Source organism: Grus americana, chromosome 3, assembly GCF_028858705.1.
Source record: "Grus americana isolate bGruAme1 chromosome 3, bGruAme1.mat, whole genome shotgun sequence".
Lineage (NCBI taxonomy): Eukaryota > Metazoa > Chordata > Aves > Gruiformes > Gruidae > Grus > Grus americana.
In genome coordinates this window covers 123772913-123795256 of record NC_072854.1, presented here as the reverse complement: position 1 = coordinate 123795256, position 22344 = coordinate 123772913, and the positions used below count along the sequence as shown (strand labels likewise).

Below are 22344 nucleotides of genomic sequence, written 5' to 3'. Positions count from 1 at the left end.
AGCTGTGCATGACATTTTTTTAATATTTGTGTGACCTTTACAAGGAAAAGTATATCTAAGAATAGTTTCTGGTAGCTAGTCAAATACTGGTCAGCATTCCTTAATGAAAAATCCTATTCTAGTGGGTTGGGTTGGGTTTTTTTTCCTTTTTTGAAAAGCAGCAACACATCTAAGAGCAGCACAGGTATTTAAGCCCTTGCAAGAGGATTTTCAGTATGCGCAGTATAACTTCTGAAAATTGTCCAGCATATTGTCCTGCCTTGGTGTTTCAATATTTGTTTGCAGGAAGAAAGGAGGATTTAGCCTATTTAAGACTAAGAGAGGGAATTACTATTCAGGTAGGAAAAGAAAGGAGTCGCTCAGAAAAATCTGAACAATTTGATATCTTTCTTTCTCTTCAACTGTATTTGCATTTAAGTGCCTTTAGCCTGTAATAACAGTAATTAATTTCCTGACCTGCTCAGCTGAATGGGGAAAGAGAAGAAACACTTTCCAAGAGAGTGAGAGTGTGAGTAGACATGCTTAACAAAACAGAGGGGAAAATGCTATGAGAGTTTGAACTTCCGAGAGAAACTTGAAAAATATTAATTAATCTTTGTAGTCTGTATAACAAAGAAACATAATTCAGGAAACCATGCAACATGGAGTGGAAAACTATTTTTTGTATCTAGCAACTATAATATTAAAAATATTTCTCATTTACCAGGTGGGGAGCAAGTCCTGCCTGGCTAGGTGCCTGCCACATGTGGTGCCTTTAGCAACACAAAATTCCTGTTTTCTCCATACATTTTTTACATTCCATCCTTTGTCAAGAATGCCTCAGTGATTTGGAGAGGTGATTAGGTTGCATTCCTGTTATTCCAAGGGAATCAATACTAATTCACTTAGCTTTATTTTATAAGTGGCTAAAGAGATGTAACATTGACCTCCAAAGAGGGAGAACACTTCCTGCGCGTGTGAGAATACTAATAAGTAATAAACTCAAGGTAACAACCCAGCAAGATCTGTTTGCTAAAGCAAATTAATAATTAATCAGGAGCTTGCTCATTTTAAAATGCTTGACGATTTTAAAATAAAGGAAAAATATAGCCTGGAGACTGAGATCAAACCCAGACCCTACTGAAGTCATGTGAGAAAATAAAAGTATATAGGATAGATTTTGTGACCTGAAACAGATAGTGAAGAGAAATTAATTGAAAACAGAACCTTCCCAAACTCTGAAGTTTAAATCCACTTTGCAAACTGGGCTCTTCTCTGTTCAACACTTGAAATTAAACTTTGGGCTCGGATATACTGCTATGGAGTAAGCATGTTACAGAGAGAAAAATACAGAGGAAAATTCTTTCAATGATAGTATGTGAGTTGGACTCTGACCCACTGTGCATATAGACAAGTGACAAATCAGTTGACTTGTGAAATACACTTGACAGGTTACACATTTCAGAACAAAGGGCCTTGGCTGGATGGAAAATACTCTGTATTTGCAGAAACAAGTACTTTGCTTCCTTGGTTTCTTCTCTGAAGGTCTCCAAGGGCTAAGGCTTAATACTGGATAACCTTTCCTGGAAACTGTCTGTAACGGGTACAAGAGTCACTGAGAGAGACAACTTGAACCACAGGAGAAGGTAATATGCTTTATCTCCAGTCTCTGAGTTCGGAACTGCCTTATTTCTAAATCCATCAGAAAGCCAGTTTGCTTATCTTTAGAGCAAATTCTTTTAGCACGAATATCCTCTAAAAGCAAACTCCTCTACTGTTGCACCCAGTGAGACCAGCATTTGGTTCCAAAAGAACTACAGACCAATTCAAGCCATGATTTTCAGGCTATTTTGCTTAGCATTAAGCAAAACCCTGATTGCAGTAATGTCCATTCCTCCCCTCCACCCCAAAGCTGTTCTACAGTATTCTGTCTTCAAACCCCATCACTTTCAGTTTGGCCAAGGACTGAGTCTTTTAGACAGAGGCTTCAGTTGGCTTAAACTATTGAGTTCCCAAGGATAAGAAATCAATAACCATTTAATATTTAAGCAGCTTACAAGCAACAATTGAGCTCTAGATGTGGCAGCAGCGTTCCAACTATAGTGAATTTTTGAAAATCAAAATGCTAGAACTAGCAAGGTATTACCATGTATTATGCTTATCTCTTATCCTGTAAGTGAGATACTTGGTCCTCAAATAAGTACTGTTAATGATGCCTTCTAATGTTTACTTTTTTCTCCACTGAGTGCATCCTATTTTGGTCTGGATGAGGTAAATCTCATTTGGGGCACATCATCATCAAGATGGCTTTAAGAGAAAGACAACTCAGAAGTCAAGCAAAGCCTAAGTGGCAAGTGCTTCAATTACCTCTTCCAGTAAAGCAGGTATTTTTGACCAACTAATCCCCAGCAGCTGATCCATATCTATTTTGTTCTCTCAGAATACACTTTGCTGTGGGTCAGCTCCTGAGAATCTTTCATGACTCTGCTGAAACAGAGCACTTAAAAGAGAGTTTATGTGCCAACCGTCTAAATGCAGCAAGATGTTATGGACAGGTTGGGAGTTCAGCACTAAGAAACCACATACCACATAATAATATAATCTATATATATAGAGAGAAACTATATACAATATGCCTTCACACACAGATATATCCTTTGGTCTCAGAGGTATCACTAGCAGAAAAGACAGCTCAAAGTGCAGGTTAGGCAGGAAAAAGAGCTCAAGCAAACCCCTATACTGTCCCCAGTTTAAGGGCCTTCCTCCTATGTATATCTACATATAGGCATTGACACATAATATATGAACAAGTGGTTTCCAAATAAGTTTTCACTTCCAATTAGTAGCTGAGAAGCAATCCCTGCAGGGACAGGTTAAATAAGTATATCTCTCTATCTATCTATAATTCCTGTCTGGACTCTTTAAGAACATGGACAAATTTGGCTGAATAGGTATCTTTTCACATTGATACAGGAAGGCTTAAAAAGCAAAATAATCCCTAGTCTTTTATAAACAGTATGAATACTTTAACAGTGAATACATTCTTAAGTTTTAAGGGAAATCAATATGTTATTTATCCCAAGCCTTTAAGAAGAGGTAAGAAACCTGAAATGAGGACTATCTGGAGATAAAGAGCGTGGGTCCTTGTAATCCTCAGCTTGCCTTTTTATCCTGAGAAAATGTATTTATTTGTTGCAGATAGTCGGCTGCTCCATGAACATCACTAATCTGTGACTGTGTGAATGATCAGTAAGGCCTGAGCTTGCAAGCAATGCCACTTCCCTGAAAACTCTCATTACAAATTATTTTTGTCATCTACCAGTGCAATGAAGATATTGCTGCAACACAATGTACTAATCAATTGGCATTATCCTCTCCTGGGTGATAATTTTGTTTATTTCCCTGTAGTCTCCTCATGGCAAAAAACAATTGAATTGAGAGTAAAGAAAACAGTCAACTGTGATTCCCTGGTGCTTTCTGCATGTCTCCCCAGTTTGCTTTTTCTGTAATTTCTCACTACCTAGCTACTCAGGAGTGTATTCTCTAAGATGCACTCTGTTTGATATTTGCTTACGGAAAAACACTTTACTTCTTATGAACTCTTGGTTTTTAAAATTGCTTGATGACTTTGACCAAGTATTTGTCAGCTTTGAGTAGCTCCAGAACCAATTATGTTGCCCATGTTCTGCAGAGGATTGGGCACTCCCTACTGACTGCCACAGGATGGCTTTTCCCAGTTGTGAAAGCAATCCCAGAGATTCTTCTCCGAGGCTCTGAGGACATGGTATGATCTTCCAGGGCAGGTGAAATGGCAGATTTAGCATTTACAGGAGTTGAGTAAGAGGTAGATATTAGCAGTCTTTTACATGAGCAAATACCCAGTGATGCATAGTTCCTGGTAGTATCCAGCCTCTAACATACATTCTCAAGGAAGGCAAGCCTCACAGGTTGTCTTTAACCAGGTATTCACCAACAGAACAGCAACTAATCACATGCAGTACTGAAAAATGCTGCGGAACAAAATTTGGAGAGTCAGGGGACCTAACAGCTAAGACACTTGGTCAGGAATCAGAAGTCTTCTGCTCATAGACACGGTTTGTCTGATACGTCTTCCGTGCATGCCAGTGTACGATGGGAATAACAACGCTGTATGCCAAGCCACCGGCAGTCTGTGGGAAGGAAAGCCCTGTGTGCAACCACTTGGTATCATAACACACTCCAATTTCCAGCTATCCCAGATGTAGGAAACAGAGATCCAGACCCAATTCTATGTTTCTTGCAGAGCAGCCAAAGTCACAATGAAAACAGATTAGATGAGAAATACCAATAAAAATTTGTTTCCTTGATAACATTGCTTGCTCTCAGTCCGGATTTAAGGGGCGTTACTTCTACGTGTGTGTCTGTGTATTACATCTGTACTGGCAGGGGACAGGGGGCTGACTGCTACTCGCACAATGTCTAAGCAGGGATGAGGATTGGCACTCTAATGAGTAATTTGAGGTATGCCAAGCATCTGTCTGTGCTGCTGAACTACGTAGGCTGCCAGCTCTCAAAATTACATGTAAAGAACGAGTAAAGCCCCATTTTTTATTTTTTTTTTTTAAAAGGACACTACAGCAGCTGACTGTATATCTCTGCTCTGGACATATTTGTGTCTCTAAGTGTTTAGTATCTGTACCCATGGTATTATCAGCAGAAATATTTCCTCCAGGCACTTGCTGACTTAAGAGGCACAGGTAAAAGATATTTGCAAGCAGGATGATCTGTGCTACTTTTTCTCAAATTTAGAGCACGACTTACATAAATAAACCTTCTCCAGTTGCTGGGGTGTTATAAAGATGTCTAAGCACAGCTTGGGGAGTGCATTTCTGAGCTAACACTTGGATGTCTGCAACCTACAGCATTAAGACACAGACCCACATGGACCTGCAGTTTGTAATTAGTAATGGATGCATTATGCAAGGACAGCTAGTCTCAGGGATGATACATTTGAGATCCACTCTGCATGGTATTTTTGGTCAGACCTCTTAACTACAGAGACTTACTAGTAGAGTTTTCCAAGAGAAAATATGTTACTATCATGTTTACTGGTCAATTACTGCTAATGAAAACAAATAACTTGCTTACTTAAAGTAATTATAAACCTCATGCTAAGAAACAAAAATTAAGTTAAGCAAGCACAACTCATTTCTTCACTATTTCCCCACTGGCAAAATAATTAAATTACATTTTGCAATTTTTAAGTATGCTTAGCATAAATTATTGATTTTTGTTATAGTATCATTATTGAATAGCCTACAATTTTTTAGGAGTTGCAAAAGCTTCCACAACTGCAGATTCTCACCACACCTGATTTAAAAGCAGACGAACATATGAAAATGGTTTTATTTGAAACTTCCTTTGGGAATGGTTTTACTTGAAACTTCCTTCGTATCCCCACTAGCTACAAAAGCATTTTGCAGATGTTTTCTCTTACACAGGTATTTGCCAGCTTTACCAGGAACAAAATGACAACAAGGAATGCAAACCTATCACATCATGGTGGACAACTGTATTTTTCTCTGACCATGACAGCCTTTCCAGAGGATCATGAAAGAGGAGATTTTTAAGAGGGCTTCCTTTTTGCAAGTCATTCTTTTCCTGTTACCATTAAAACAGCTTGATGACCAGACCTATATCTTCTGAAATTCTGTCCTTATTTCCTTTAATTTGATTTCTTTCTAAGCCTTTCTCTTTGATGCCCACCTGAAGCTTAAAATGCTTTTTATACTGTAAAAGCTCTCTTCAGAAGTTTCTGGGTCCTTAGGAAAGCACAAAGCTGTGTACATACAGATTACATAAACTCCTGTCACCTGAGCTTCCCTACTCTCCAACAGGTTTGTGTCGATTCAGTGCTAAAAGAATGGTACAGCTGTATACCTTTAACCTCTCTTTTCTTATCTTCCTCCTCCTCAAATGACTTAACTGCTGGGTCATCTAAATTATTTACTCCAGCCATATTCTTGTAATCAAACTTTAAATCAGAGCCTGTGACCATTTGCACTTGGGTTGGATTTACTGCTGTTTGGATTTGTATTGTTGTTTTTAGCTTTTCCAAAATAACTGTGTTGTTTTATGTTTTTGACATAACACAGATACTGAGATGTCTTTTTTCATCATCTCTCAAGTATGTCAACTAATCGGCATTTCTATTTCATGGTTACAATCTCCTAGCAACTAAACTTTATCTTAAACTGACCCTTGTTGTTTTGGAGACCTTGTGCCCAGAGCATTACCTCTTTTATTTCTCAAACGCACTTAGTACTTTTCCTTGTTTTTGTTTTGATTACCTATCAGGTTTATGTTCATCATCTTGCCTGAAATAAAGCATCAGGAATATGCTAACATTTCGACTCACACTACTCCTACTTCTGCTTGTTCCCTTGCAAATGATCCACAAGTCTGTCACTTAGCAAACCCTTCCCTTAAAGAAAGAATACCCAAACAAAACCAAAAAATGGCTTTGGAGGCTCAAACGCACTTTTCCGAATGCCTTACAGAGAGCGTTCACATGTCCCAGCTGTCCCATGAGCCCGTGGGAAGAGTCTTACCATCTGCCATAACTGGAGTATTGGTTTCCTCAAGACAAGGAGTCCTTTGCTTCTGGGAAACTTGCAGCCTCTTACACTTCCACTGACCAAGGGGGAGAGAAACACCCAAAGGACAGCCTGACGATTACTGCACAAGGAAACAGCCGCAGCCAAAAGCTGCTTTGGGCACACTCCTCTAGACCACAGGACTCACAGCAAACCCTGTGCACACGCTCACAGCCCCTGAGTTGCACGTGAAGGATCAACGCAGCTAAAACTCTCCTCTGGTCAAGGTAATAGTCCTTCTGGGCCACCCTGACAGTGAAGTCAAACAATTAAGAACTCACAGAGGTGCAAAGACATGGAAATGATTATTTAGGGGAGTCTGGTTCCAGCAGACTTCAGTGAATATGGCGTATGTACAGCTCGATACTGGCTCACAATTTCTCTTTGATTTTAATAATGTCTGTGGAAACTTTTACAGCATCGTGTCACAGAGATCTCTGGTCCCTTCACCTCCTTTTTTCTAGCTGGGCAAAGAGAAAGGCAGATCCACCTGCTTTGCATCCAGTGGGAAAATCAGATGCTGAAGAGATAGGGAGACTTTACAAATATCACAATTAATGTAAAGGAAAAATGGCCAGGAACAAAACAAACAAACAAAAAAGGATACCTGCGCCTCACAATAAGCCAGAGCGGCCTACTACTTCACTTGATCATTTGTAGCCCTGATTGCCAGGACTTCGGATCTTGTCAGTCCAGCCAAAAGCAGAGAACAGCTTTGAGCTGCCCCTCTCACAGTCCAAGACATATAACACACACATGCTATTTGAGTGGAGGGGGGGGAAAGAGCATTAGCTTCACCTGGATTCTACACATACACACACACACACACAAACACACCCCCCATATTTAGGCTTATAGATAGTTCTTGAGCCCTGTTTCTTCAGACTCGCATCCAAAAAAAAAAAAAAAAAAAAAAAGTTGTTTGTGTAAAAGCTAGACAGATAAAGTGAAAGACTTGTATGGTACCAGCAAAGTGGCTTAGGTAGTCATGACAACCATGTCAGTGCTTATAAAACTTCCCTTCTTCATAATCTTTTTTTTGCAGTTTAGATAACACACATGCGAGCTGTAAAAAACGAATATCTGATCTACAGCAGTAAAATGAAAAGTAAAACGTTCATAACATCCAAAATAGTGGAAGCTGAGACACTGACAATTATTTGGTGTCATTAACAACAATAGTTTTGTCCAGTTCCTGTAGGGGCTCCTCAATGTGTCCAGGCTTAAGAGAGACCAACAGCCTTACCCCAGATTTAGGGGTGAGCAAGGAAGGGAAGGAGGGAAAGAGTTAACACTGCTTTTAAGCGAAGATGATCAGACACTAAATATATATAAGCATATTATGAATGGATTCAAATTCTCATGTACTTGGTATTTCCTTCAGCAGCTGCTACCAGAAAGGCTCTGCTGTTCCAGTCCCAACACAAGGGACACCTTCTGCCTGATTTGTGGGATCCCACAAACCATACTTACTTTAGCAAGAATGAACATGCATATTTTTCTTTCAATCCTCTATGCTCATTACTTTTTCACTTAGCTTTCAATGTGGAAATTTAAAATCCCTCTCAGTCTTCCCAATCACAGGTGGAAACCAAAGCACGCCAGAAAAAAATACCCCCCTTTACCCCAGAGAGGAGTTAATGGATTTGCTTCCAGCAAAAAGGGAGTGACCGCTGTCAATAAGACAAATCACCACCTTTCTAATCAAGTGATAAACCCAAGAAAATTATATACCCAAGTCTGCCAAGCAGTCACATGCTGCTTCAAAGGAGAACAGAGAAAAAAAAAAAGGCATCTGGAGTCTTTAATAAGTGAATTTACTTTCATGTACTGTTCTTATAGTTGAGAAGTGTCATTTACTGAGAAAATAATACTTTTATAATAAAATATCTATGGTTAACATGTTCTTTTTCTCCTCTTTCTCTCAGCTAAGAAGAATAATTCTCTTACATCCATAAGAATTCCCAAATTTTATGAGATACTGAACTTACAAGGTCTCTATCACCAGTCTCGGGGAGAGAGCTCCATCTTCTGGGAAACAGCCCTTCAGTGGTCAGGGAGGGATGGGTTCTGATGGATCATCCTGTCTCTTCTCCAGGATCACACAACGAATATCAGGGTTTTATCAGAGACGTTTATCAGTGCAGGATAGCTCATCTCGGAAATCAATCTCCTGTAAGCTGGTTTGTAGATGGCAGGACTGTTAATGCAAAAAAGAGGGGCTGAGTAAATAGAGACTTTCCAGCTATTCCACTACAATAAAAGCATCTCAAAAAAACCCCCAAAAACAGAGGGCATGGCAAAAGGAGCATTTTACCCAGAAGCTCAATGTTGAGGCAGTTAAGTAATCCAAATTCATGATCAAGCCGGTATAAAATACAAACATCATCCTTAGGATGATCTCTGTCACAACCAAGTTCCACAATTTACATGATGGAAATGATGAGAAATTATTTAAATGGGTCTAAACCTCCAAAATGAGTGATACCAAATATAAAAATATTTACCAAGTTTAATACAGCATAGCAAATACCTGAGAAGACACCTTCTCCAACAGGTAAAGACTGGAAGTTAGCAATAGTTCTACATATTGGAAAAAACTGTCTCATGATTTGGAGTACTGTATTTAACAATATATATAAATGGCAATTTGGGATGGAAGCCTTGCATTTCTTTTCAACTCAAAAGCATCCACGTAGTGAATTTTCCTGTGCTTATTAATCACAAATACCATGTTATACAAAGGCTGTGCATTTGTTCCATATGCTAGTGATGCTAAGCAAACTTGTAAGGTAGAAATCAGTGACTTCAAGTTGTGTTATTTCATCAGATGTGATCCTGCTTCAGCCATGTAAAATTTGGCTGAAGTCAAATAAGCAAATGGACAGCCAAATCATCTTCCTATGACATTATACCAATTGTTAAGAATTTTCTGTTAATTATATACAATATAGTTACTTTCAGTGTTAGACATTCAGTCATTTTTATGTAGCTTTCAACAGCACTGGGATAACAACTACCTTCATCTTTAGATTCCTGTCTACTTGCTCATTAGCTACAGAAAGAAGATCTTAAAATACCTTCAAGGGTAACCGATCTTATTAAATGCCTCCACCTTTTTTTTTTTCTTTTTTTTTTTTTTTTCCAAAAAATAATGGGCCTGGAACTATTACAATGAAAAGTAAGTTCCCTGGTTGATCCCAGGGAGCTGTGCATCATGCTCCTGGACCAACGTGTAGGGAAGGGAACTCCCTAATAAATGAGGACAAATAATCATTCTTAGAGGATGCTCATGATAAAAACCTGTCTGTACCACCACCTAGTATCACTTAGAGGTGGGAGTTCTCCAAGGACACCGATAAGAGAACATTTACCATTACTTCTGGGGTTTTTTGGTGGGTTTTGGGGGCTTGGGGGTTGTGTGACATGTTTCAGGGTTTTTGTGGTTTTTCTTTAATGATACTGACTTTAAGGCTTTGATGTGTAGTTTCACTTTTAGCACATTGATTTACCTTATGGCAAAAAAAAAACCCCAAAACCCCAAGTTGCTTGTACAGCAAAGAACCTACTGAAGATGTTAGTGTTTCTTCTGATTGCAGGATGTCTGTGAGCAGAACATAATGTCACCAGATTGATTTAATCGCAGGTGATGTTTCATGATGTTTTCTTTATCTGCTATGTGAATTGAATTGCCTTGATCTCCTAAATCACACAGAGTATTTTCTCTCAGTTGAAGCCAGAAGACAAATACTTCAAGAGCAACTACAAATCCTAGTTGGACTGAGAGAGTCATGAAGAGGGGGTCTGCAATAGGCATCGTCTAGAGCTCCTACTCCAAGAAATGAACAGCAGGGCAGCTTCACTCCACAAAGGAATTTCCAGTCTTCATAAAATGCTTTCGTCTCTTTTTTGTCCCTCTCCTTGTCTGCCCCTTCAAGGTTATAGACAGAATCAGTATCAAAGATTTATGTTTAGTTTAAATGCTTTCTCTCCTAGCTCCTACTCAAACATTCTTCCCAACCTTTGCTGAATTTGGTACAAAGCATCTAACTTTGTGGCAGCTAGCACCAGCTTTAACACCTGTGAATCTCAGACAGATTCTGCCTTTCTAAAAGCTCTCCAATTTCTTTTACCACAGCAACAACACTATTCATGAAGTCTACTGGAGCCTGATTTATTCAAGCGGAATTCTTTTTTTCCAAATTCCCCAACATTTCTTTATCCAAGACCTTCAAAAACAGGGAGAGTAAAAGGGAGATGTACTTAGGTGCCTGCACAGACTTCCCTCCCCATTTCTCCTCCTGATATTTGGCTATGGGAAGGTCAGTCTTAATGACCGTTCAGCAAAAGTATGGTAGCTGCTCCCTCCATCCAGAGCTGTAGCAAGGGCAAGGAAGAAAAAGGCATCGAATATCTTCTAGCCCCCTTGGAAACTGCAGCCAGCGTGAAAGGCTGCTGGCTCGTCATTGTTGAGATGCGTGCCAAGTCATGAGAAATAGCCCTGGAGAAGAGCAGGAGGACAAGGGAGAAGGGTAAGGGAAGGAGACACCTGGACAGTACATGCTGTGATTGCCAAAGCACCTCCCTTCAGCACTGCCTGAGACGTTGCCTCCCTCAGTGAGGTGCCAGGAGCCTGTTGTTCCCGCAGTCAACACTGAGGCACATCCGTCTTTGCTCCAGAAATAGCCACTGGGTACTTGCAACAGATGTATTTCACCCCACGTCCTCCCTGCCTGCCATCCCAGCCTTACCTGAGAGGCAAAACACCATCCTCATTTGCCATTTGTTATAAAATCAAGTGCTGTGTCAACGCAAAGCTTTGGGTTTCTTTCAGCTTTCTCCGCAAAGTCAGGAAGCGGTCGGAACTGCCTAGCTTGCCATCCAAGAATAACTTTTTGCCGAGCTTTAATCAATGAACTCGAAAAGATTTACTGATCCAGACTATAAAATACAATTTTAGCTCCTCATCCGTTCTTTGTAACACAGATCAACGGGGAAACCCCCATACAACTACAACATAATGTACAGAAATAGCAAAACCCACTAACAAGTATTTTATTAATACTCCATAGTAACGCTAACGTGTTTTTGCTGTGTTTCTAGAAGTCATATATTTGCATGAAGAGGCAACAGTTTGCTTTCTCTATGTTTATTATCCATGTGGGCAAAGAAGATAAAATAGAAAAAAAGAAAAATATCCCCGCTGTTACTGGAGCAGCTACATTACTGCATTACAGGCTGCGTTGCAACGTTTTCCTTGTACCTTTTTATGACACAACTTCTTGAACAATACCACTCCTGAGATGTCGCATTTAATTTAACAGCCTGTGTAATGGTTGGGACGGTGTCACATAAATAGTGAACAGAAATAGAACTTTTAAAATTACAAATCACCCTATTCCTAGGGATTTAGGGCAGAATTCTTTTCCGCTCTCTAAGGCAAAAATGACTTTTATTAACTTTTTCTCCCTACTAGTTCATGTAATTTGTGCTCGGTCAAGTTTATTATAGTCAAGGACAGTGTTACCTCCCACCCAGGGCCATCACACACACGCAATCGCATTTACAACACTATGTACCAACGCCTGATTTTGAGTCTCCCCTTTTCCAGGGATGTCCAAGGGAAACTTCCACCTGCCCTCTGCCTGCTGGAGCCACATCCGTTCCCTGCCAGAATTGCTCGGGGGCCTCTCAGCAAGTTTTGCTGCCTATTTGCTAGATGGCGTAAATGACGTGGAGCATACCGAAGCACTTAGCAGCAATGGGCTTGATGCCGCTAGGGAGTAAGCACCTGTACGTTCAGCACCAAAGACGTCAGGAGAAAATATTTGAGGAGAGCTGAGCCAATGCCCTGCTGAGAACAGCCATATTTTTTTTTTCCCTATCAGCTCCTGCATTTCCTGTACTCAGCAGATGTAAAAGTCAGGCAATCAATTACGAAAAATAAAAATTCAAATATTTACCCTGCAATTGCAAGCTCTGCAAGGGTCTGAGCATATAATTGTAAAATAAGAAATTAATGCTAAACCAAAAAAGGCAGTACAGTATTGCTACTGTTGTGTCAGACACCCACCAATTGCCGAGGTTCTGCCGTGGGAAGCACAAGGTGTCCTGTAATACCTCAGCAAAAATACCACATTGCGAAAAACAAAGGCGGCACCCCGTTGGCTTTAAGGTGTAGCTGACATATGGTATATTTTGCCTCGTCTGCGAGCAATTTTATTGCCTGTTTTTGCCTAGCTGTTCTTTTTTCAACATGACTTCAGAAGAATGATAATTAATTTTAAAATAACCGTGGGCTCCTTTTCAACTTTTCCAGACAAACACAAGAGGCCCATACTGAAGCACACTAGAGTCAAACATCATTAGGCACATTTTACTGCCTCCCTTTCCCAACCTCTAAAAAGGGTTTTCCTCAGAGGATGGAAAATTTAATGAAATGAAAGGTCCCACATCACACATAGGTTATTATTTCTTTTATACCACCACCTCTGCATTTCACATCCCACAGTGACAGGCTAAAGGCACTCACATTTCCCAGAGCTTCCTTTTTACAGAGGCAACAGAGAGATGCTGAAAGGGGAAATTGAGGCATGGAGAGGTGACTTGACCTGCCCAAAACATAGCAGATGAACAGAACAAAGTACAGATTATAAATCTTCTGGCCCCAGTGCCCTGCTAGCTTGCTTCCTCTGACTCTCTAAGCATCTGAAGAGGGTCTAATAAATTGTTTTCCACTTTACTGAGGAAACACTTGACTTTAAACCTCTGCTAATGTAAGATACACATCCCATGGCATTACTCCCATCAGGAAGATTTGCCTGACCAAAACCTGGAGTGCGTGAAACACTAGGATTTGAAATAGAAGTCTGAAGGTCCAAATGCTCTGGGGCCATGCCCTGACTATTAGGAAATACCGGACAACTCATACCTATGACACGTTCCAAAACATGGCTATTTTACTGACAACTTTGCAAAATTGAGGATCGCAAAATGTGTAGGAATGCAACAGACCAATTTATCTTTTTTTAAAGACTCTGAGAAAATTAGGTCCCTCAGCCACCGTCCTATAAAATCAGGCAGCCTTTTTGGATCTTCTACCACTGGACCAGCATTCCTCAGTGGGAATTAAAATAGAGAGGCAAATGTGCACTGCAATCTGCAACCGGAACATCAGGTATTCAACCTCTGCAGGAGTTTGAGGCAGTGCTGCTTCCTATCCAAGAATTCAAGGGGGAGAGAGACATTGAACAGGGGCTTCTTCTGAAAGAGAACACCAGTTGAACAAGGCACCATACCAGATGACACCGGGGCAGAGTGGCTGAGATGTCCATGTTCAAGAAAATCTCAGCAACCATGGAAAATGATGTGCCAGCCAGGCTGACCAGAACAGGGAAGACATTGCTGCTACTACGTGGGTAGCAAATTTTTAGGAATGCACATGGAAATATCCTCATGCTTTCCTCCCAATTCCTACAATCCAGTAATCCGTTTGCGTACATTCTCTTAAAATATTTCTGTTGACCCGTGAGCTACTTCTCACCTGAGAAATTATGCAATGAATGTTTAAACAGAGATGATGATCACACTGAAGTTCCTGAAAATTCCCCCAGTGCCACCCTGCAAGAGCTAGATGTTAAACAATGCTCCTTTCCTGCTCACGGAAAGACAGATCAGTGTGATGTTAAAAATTCAGATCGTGGTGTGATTTAAAGTCAGAGGCACGTACAATGTCCTAAATTTCCAGAAAGGCCTATGGCTGGCATCATCCACTGCGCAGCACCCGGAACAGGATCGTGTGTTTCCGATGCCAACCTGTGTACAGTGGTCTGACAGCTCTCACTGCAACAGCAGTGACACTGCTCTGAAGGGTTTGCTTGCAGCACCAGATGGTGTGATTTTAGATTGAGCATTATAGATTGAATCATGCATCTCCAAGACCGGCAAAAACGTTGTTATTGACTCTGAGGGCTACAGGGTCAGACCTTATATTCAGTATCACATATGGATGGAACCTTACCTTGCAACCACGGGAATCAACAGTAAGCTTTTCCCTTTCTCCTCTACCCTGTTTCCCCATAAAAATTGATGACGACAGAATGATGGCTTTAGAATTAAAAATACAGGATCTTCTTTGTTGTCAGATAGAGAATGATAACACAAAAATGAGAGAAGCTATCACTTCAATTTATCAAAATCATTTGAGGTTGTTAGCATGACTGACTCATATAGGCTGCACTGCAGCCATCCCTCCATACTCATTAAAATTATCTCATTTTGACAGAATTTCAACAAACTCTGGCCCAAACAATTATATGCTTTTCCATAGCAATTTTGAAATTCTGAAACACCTGGAGATAAGTGGAAAAACCCGTTAGCTGTCTATCAGCAGAGCTCTTCTACAGATGGAATAGCATCGTCTGTCTTTGCCATTTCTTTGAGATAAACTATTGATGTACAATAATACAAAGTGCACAGTATTAGAAAGAGTGAAAGCAAAGACTTCATACCAAATGACTGCTTTTGGGCTATTGAAGTTCTGCAGGCTACTCAGGCTCCATGAAGTTTAAATACTCACTGATTTTTGCATTTAAGAAAGTAGGTATTGTGTTTCTGGGGAAAATGCTCTCAGTGGCTATAAGTGACGTACTGGAGGAAAAAATTAATCATGCACAGTTGAATGCATTTCTTTAAAGGAAAAGGATGGCCATTGTACAACCCATGCGCAGCCCAGCTCTGCGGCTCCTTTTGTGCTTCTCTAATGAAACGAAGAACAGAAATGCCGCCAGCTTTCTGAGGGCAGTGGAGAGATAACATCGTTCCCTGCCTTGCAGCAGCTCTCAGGAGAAGTTACCTGCGCGTAGTCCCCGAAACGTTATCCTCAGCATTTTCTCCCCTGCCTTTCCCGTTTTTGAATCTACAGAAGGTTAAAGCAAAGCTTGGGGAGAGTTTGCTGCCATGCCCAGGTATTTATTTGCTAATGCATTTGGGGCACTCCCCATAAAATATTGCTGTGAAGACTAACCAATAATGGATACCAAACCCTTCTTAGAAGGTAGTGGTGCTTAGCTGCCAGCTGGTGCTAAACCACAACAAGTGGCCAAAGGATCTGAAAGCCATGGCCACCATGATAATATCTGGAATAGGGAAGGAAAAAAGGAAGAACACTGCAGTTTGGTCACATCTCCCTGCTTAATATTCCTACCTGCTTGCTAAGCCAAACTGAAAAGAAGCAGGAATGACATTTTACAATAAGATGTTAAAAATAAAGCAGTTTCAAATATGGGTTGTTTCACTACCATTTTGTTTATGTGGAAAGTAAATAGCTTGTAAAAAGTACCTTCATTACCTTCATTCTGGATGTGTGTAAACAAACTGCAGAGTGGCATGCTCTGAAGACTTCTGTAACTGATGTTATTGCTATCCTATTCAACATTTTAAGGGAGAAGAGACTTTCTCTCACTTTTTAAACATAATATAATTTGAGGGCCACTTAACCACCCTCTGTAACCTTTATCTGTACATACATTTCTCCAGGGAAGTGTAAATCAAAATCTTTATGTGTCAAATAGCTTAGTGTCAAAAGACCAATGAGTCATATACTATAAACTATACAGAATCCCAGGAGCTTTGCGGAATTGGAGCAGTAGCAGCATGCAAACAATAAAGCAAAAAAACACCCAGAAATGTGCTTTTCCTGCTCCACCAGTTCATTCCGATTATTAAACAGACACATTGCAGCTCTTGTCTCCTTTTTGCATTCACTTCTTATAAGCATTCTGCCAGAGGAACTTTATTGTCAGGCATACAAGGCCATTAAGTGAATATTGGACCAGATTTAGAAACATTGCATTTTGCATGGTTGTAACCATGTACTGGCACCAGACAGGTGATTTGTGTAGGAAACTTATCAAGTAACCTCTGTATTCAGGGAAACCAGCTGGACTGTTGAAATTCTTGACTGAACTACTTGAGTGACATGCCCATTTCTAGATGATTCTTGGTCTGTCTTCAGTGAGTAATTCTGAACAAGAAAACATTGTAGCAGTGCTTAGCCACTTGCAAACAATTTACAGTAGTGAAGGATAGATCTGAAAAGTCAGTTTTCCCCTACGCTTACTCATTACCAAGTTCTGCTTAAAAGGAAGTACTTTGGATTTGCATGGTCTTGTAGCACTCACTGAAGAGTCAGCTAGGCTTTTAAGTTATTTTCAGTCTTTATAGTGTTTTGGGTAAAAATAAGGAGACTCAGTACCATTTCTTTGACTTGTCACAAGGCAACAATAAAAAGAGAAAAAGTGAGAACGGGATGTTTCTCAGGTTATTATCTATGCTTACTGAGTATGATTTTGACAAAGCATGTCCATCTGGAGAGCCCTGTGTACCATGAGCTCACTGCTGCAGAGTGTAGGATTTTGCAGGAATAAACCATAGGTGTTCAACGATAAGTAAACCAAAATTCTGACAGCAGCTATACTGGTAATTCAAACTCTGGGTTTATAAAGACATAAACAGAACTATAACTAATGCTAGATATAGCCTAGGTAACCCTACAGCCTTATAGCTGCTGTTTCCAGGGAAATGCTAATCACAAGGGATCCTTTCGGGACTAGAGTACAGTTCGACTTCCATAGATGTATACATAGTATACAAGAGCACCACAGACAAATCCACCTCAACATTGATGAGGAGTTACCCACAGGATTAAATGCAGTTTCTAAATACTTTATTTAAGAAAAAAAAAAAAATCCTATTCTTGATGTTCTATGCATCTTCCATAATCATTTATCTTCTTAAGAATAAATGGCACAGGAAACATGTAAAAGCTAAAAATGTCAGTATACTAAGTTTCTCCAGACAGTCTGAAAGACCCTTGTCATTTGAGACTGCTTGAGTAACAAAAAGTTTTGATAGATATAATAGCCAGAGACTTTGCATGAAAGCAAATGGAGAAATACATGAATGTAGATCACAGTGGAAGCAGAGAGTTAAGACTTGTTTCAACTTTTCAAAAACATCTTTTTTTTTTTTTACTTTTTTTTTTTAAAGACACAATTCAAAATGTTAGATATCCACACACCCTCCAGTTTCACTTGTACCAGAGTGCTGAGGTCAGTTTCCTGTGCCACAATCGCACATTAACTTGAGCAACATGTGATCAATAATACAGAACCTGGGCGCACAAATCCAGCAACTCAGCAAGAACAGACTGGCTGTACCCAAAGAACAGAGAAAAGTGCCACATATACTTTTCATAACTAGTAAAACATTCTCACCGGCATGAAAGTAACATTACTTAACACCATGATTTAGGTTAAATCTTACAAAAGAGGAAGAAGAAAAAGCTGTCCAACACTCTCACATTAGTGACCTAAAACTATGAAATGCCAAATATGAGCTCCATGATAACAACACACCAGAAACACAGATGACTTATCCAACTGAAAATTCAAAGTCAAATGCTAATTTGGCTTTAAATAAATCATGATTATATACTATTAAGTCAATTTGCAAACCAAGCTTAAAAGATGCATAATTAACAAGATGTCTGTTCCACATTTATCTGTACAAAAGTATTTTTAGCTCTCCTGTGTATCACCTTTCCTATACCATGTCAGACATGCACTCCTTAACATGACCTCAAAGGTCCTCTGCTCTTATCCTACCTCCTGAGCTCCCTGAAATACAAAGTCGGCTTCTGTCCTCTCCCAGCCAACACTACTAGTCTTGAACACATACTGCTACTCTATATTGAACCACAAACCCCATATCTATATTGGTAGACCCACATCTAGTACCCTTTTGGGTTGTAATGAGAAAAGCTGCTTCGGGTATCACTCTGATGATTCCCCCAAAAGACGACTAAGAAAAATACAAGGCTTCTACATGAGATGCAAATGAAAGCTTTTTGCTCATAACCCAGCCAGGCACCATCTCCTCAGTGTTTGCAGTAGTAAGTAAAAACATTTATTTGAGACGGACCATTGTCCATTGGAGGACACTGAAAATAAATTTATTTTGCACTAATCACTGAGTCAATGCCAGACAGACAAGCTGGCATTGCTCAGCTAGAAAAGACTAAAAGATGAGAAAGGCTGTTGGACCAGGGATGCTGGCTGTGCCAGGACATGCTTCCCCTCCCGCTCGCTCCCTTTGGGAAATGCACTCTGACTTTTGCAAGCAGCAATGCCCCAATGGCAAGTCCATGCACTGAGGAAGAAACACGGATCCACTGAAAAGTTCAGGCTGGACAGGACTTCAGCAGTCACCTGGTCCTACACCCTCCTCCGGAAAAATACCCCCCACACTTTTATAGGCAAGGCCTCTGTTTGGAAAAGAGACAACACTTAAAAATAAGACGTAGCAGTTCTTGTTCTGCAGTCTCTCAGTGTGGGTGTAAATCCAGATTAATTTAATTGACTTCAGTGAAATCCTTGCAAAATGTCACAGATGTAAGTAAAAAGCCTAAGGATGGATGGGACAGTAATATGCTGCAATGCTGGAAGGAAAAAAAAAAATATCTAGCAATATGAGTGTTTTGGTTGGTTGGTTTTGTTTCAAAAAAAAAAAAAAAGGCAAAAAAAAAACCAAAACCCAAACCCTTGATACGGAAAAGTACTTCAAAGAACAAACTCTCTATAAAAGCTTCAAGTATGTGATTATGGCTTATGAAAACCAGTGCAACTAAGGATATACCTTATAATAGGCATGCTTTAAAGCACAAGAGTAAAGTTTTTTCCTGGAATTTGCTTTAATCGCTCTTACTTCTTTTGCTACTACAATTTCCCAGCTGTTGTCATTTTAGCCCCCTCCCTTCCAGGGCTTGCCTTACACATTCTTGGGAGCAGTTCTTTATAACAGCACACTGGACATTTATTTTTCCAGAAGTTTTCTTATGTCTAAAAACTTGCATCTGTTTTTTTTCTCTGTGGAAAGCCAGAAAGACCCTGAAACCTTCCATACACGCTCACAGCCCCCTCCATGCACACTGATGTCTGCCAAATACACTTGCCAGCTGTCAGCATAGGTGCTGGTGAGCTGGGGACGCTCAGCAAGTCTCACCAGGTAGCATGCGAAGAGCAGAAGATGATGAAGGGAGAAAGCTTTGAATGTTGTGCAACTGTGAACGCTTTGTGATTGCATATGCCAAGTCCACACTTAAGTTACCACAAGTGTATCCCTTGCGCTGCAAAGGCTTTTGAAAATTTGAATGATTGTTAGTGTTGGGGGGAAAACACAAAATCCCCCCCCAGGAATTAAAGTGATATTTGGTTAACGATATGAAGAGTTGCATCCCTCTTCTTGTGAGCTGAATGTGTCATGTTTGAGCCTAACGCTCTTACCACAGTGATATTACACAGATGGTCAAGTCACCACTTACAGTCCAATTAATCTTAACTTGTGCTAGTAGAAATTAAAAGTCACCCAGATCCCATCGTTAACTCTCAAGACGTCCCAAAGGCAGAATGGCTCTTGCAGCTCCAGCAGCCCCTGAACGCATCAAGGTATGGCTTAAAGTGGATTTCAGCAGCATACGGTACTGACCTCCAACACACAGGTGGGAACAGTTACGCGGGCTGTTCACAGGCAAATCAGAAACAGAAAAATTATTCATTGCAAATTATTCACCCAGTCTGTAAAACAGAGTTGCGTAAAACTCCTGAGGAGGCTGCAGTAGGTGAAGACGAGTCCTCTGCCATACGTACAACTGTAACTGAGGAATACAACTTTACATCTTTTACTGGAAAATATAATTCCCCACAGACACGTGAATTTGATTTTAACAACAGCTTTTTGTCATCTCAGCCTGGTTATGCAACCTCCTCTCTCTGCAAACCGAGCTGTCAGCTTTGTGCATGTGTAATTTTCCTCTAATTCTTAATGGTCTTGAAAGTACAGTTTGTGGCTAGTAACTAAAAGCACAGTTCCTGAGGCTAACGTATGCCCTGCTCACAAACTAAACGTTACAGCCACTCTCTCTGTTCTCATTCCTGTGAGGTCCATTAAAGAAATAAGACCTAAAATTAGCAAATTTTCCTATGTTCCACCTTCTCTGGGATAAACAAGAGATGATGAATAAGACATGAAAAGTGCATTTATCAGCTTAAAAAAAAAAGTATATATATACTTGCCAAGAAGTTGTCACAGCTACTGCTGTTCTAAGCCCAAATGCTACAGAGTGTCTCCAAGAACCGAAATAATAAATTTCTCCAGTTTAAGTCCATTTAAAGTATCACAGTTCCATCAAATTTGAATTAAGTCAAAATAGGTCAGCTGAGCTATTCAGCAAGACACCAAAACATGGAGCTACGTGGAACTGAAGAAAAGAAAGAACATGTTCTTCTCCCACCTGAAAACTCAATGACCCTCTACACTCCCGGTTACTTTTCAAAACCTCTTTGAAAGAGCAGAACCACTTTAGAGAAAGACACTCCGGGCCTTCACATCGGTGCGGTATCCCTGCTATTTCTGCAACCTGGAGTAGTTTTACCTTATTGACTGGTTGAAAAAGCTACAGCAAGTATGTGTTTGCACCTTTCTCTCAGGTGTTCTCTACCATTTTCCTGAGTCTGTCAAAATGAATATACATTAGGAGTATCAATAGGAAAAATTTCAATTATTTCCTGCTGCTGCCCTTCCAATCCTGGAAACCTGAGAGCTGCTGGAGCTGTGCGAGGTCCTGATGGCTCCTGTGGCCACATGCTGGCAGAGATCATAACTACCATCATGTTTATGGTAGCGTCACGACCGTTACTATTTTAGAGATTAGATTATGGTTTATGCTACAGAAGTCCCACACTTCACCTGCTGGTAGCTAGCTCCCCTGACACATCCACATGGTTTTCACGTTCTTCAATTTATTCCTTACCATCTGCTAGTCAGATGCTCCAACTAAATAAAATTTTACTGTTCCAGTTCTCTTTGAAATATGCTACTTTGCCCTTTGTAGCTCCTCTGATCCCCTTCAGAGGATTTACTTTGCATGCAAACACTCAGTGTGTTATTTAGAGCGGTTACTCTGATTTAAGTGAATGCCACAGAAAGTCAGTGCATCTTTGACCGGAGAAGGGGAAACCCAGGCAGTGCTCAAACAGGCTGCCGATCAAGTGTCAGATTCAGACACTTCAAAACTGCTAATATAACTGGCATTCCCCCACATACACACTTGTTACCGAGCAAAGAAACGCTCCTGGACGTCATCCTTTCTCCTTCAGATTTACTTTTACAGTGTGAGGAGAAACCTAATTTACCTCAGAGAGAGAACTATCAAGTGCTGCAGTATCAGAATTATCATTGCAACATGTGTAACATCAACACATAAATTCAGCCCTGTGGGACACATCCTTAGCTGGTGGGTATTACTCTTGCTCCTCTGATTTCAGTGGCCTGTGCTGATAAGTCACATTCTTGCCAGAAGTACATCCCAAAGAGCAGAACTGGCTCTCAACTACGAGGACTGCCGCTGAAGTCCTTTGTGGTTCATGGAGACTGCCTGGATGCAAAGCAGCAGATTAGGGGGCTGACTGCAAATAAGGAATGTGACAGTGTTTCCTTAAAACATGGTGCCAAATCCTGCTTTCACATACGCTGCTGTCACCTTTGTGCTGTGAGGAGGTTCTAGACTCAGACCACTGCAGATAAAGGTCTGATTGAATAGACAGAGCAGCCCTTTAAAACCATCCACTGAGGATCTTAATATTCAACATTTTTGAAAGGTGCCCATTCATGT

The 22344-nt window shown here is 40.4% G+C and overlaps 1 long non-coding RNA gene across 1 annotated transcript in view; it reads right to left on the bottom strand.

Annotated features, from left to right (window-relative positions):
* Positions 1-8605: 8605 nt before the first annotated feature.
* The window catches only part of LOC129204960 (uncharacterized), a 244415-nt gene continuing 230676 nt past the window's right edge, over positions 8606-22344 (bottom strand). Inside the window, exon 5 of the long non-coding RNA XR_008576549.1 lies at positions 8606-8814. This is a non-coding gene — a long non-coding RNA (uncharacterized LOC129204960). The remainder of the gene's footprint in view (positions 8815-22344) is intronic.